Here is a 606-nt window from a genome sequence, read left to right on the forward strand (position 1 = left end):
GGCCTCATTTGGTTTGAATTATACATAAACAACAAATAATTTACAGATTTACAAATAAAACATGGAATGCCCCATTAAATTGGAATTTCAGATGAAATAAAGTAATTTTTTTATATAAGTTATTCATGAACTCACAAGCCTGGCACATCTAAGGAAATGGTTTCAAATCTCTCTAATAAATCAGAATCTTCTGGGTAACTTCAAAAGAAATTCCCAGGGCATTCTAGAGATGTTGGTTCTGTAGATCTGATACTGATACCCAAGCTTAATGCCAATATTGAATGTCCAATTTAAAAAATCAAAAACTTTGCAGGGGATTATCACGCTCAGCTCTGACCCTCAGGATTCTTCCTTCTGAAGGCCTGTCCCTGGCCGCATGGTAGAAATGCGAAGGAGTCATAACCGTGCACAAACACCCTGGCTTAGAGGTGGTTCTCAAAGTGAGGGTGGTCCCCAAACCAGCTGCATCAGCCTCACCTGGAAACTTGTTGGAAATACCAATGCTCAGACTCCGTCCAGACCTATTGAACTCAGAAACTCTGAGAGTTCTATCTGTGTCTTAACAAGTTTGAGAACCACTGGACCAGAAAAGTTCTTCCCCAAAGC

This window comes from Otolemur garnettii, unplaced genomic scaffold (assembly GCF_000181295.1).
Source record: "Otolemur garnettii isolate 467f Iridium unplaced genomic scaffold, OtoGar3 scaffold00064, whole genome shotgun sequence".
In the NCBI taxonomy this organism is placed as follows: domain Eukaryota; kingdom Metazoa; phylum Chordata; class Mammalia; order Primates; family Galagidae; genus Otolemur; species Otolemur garnettii.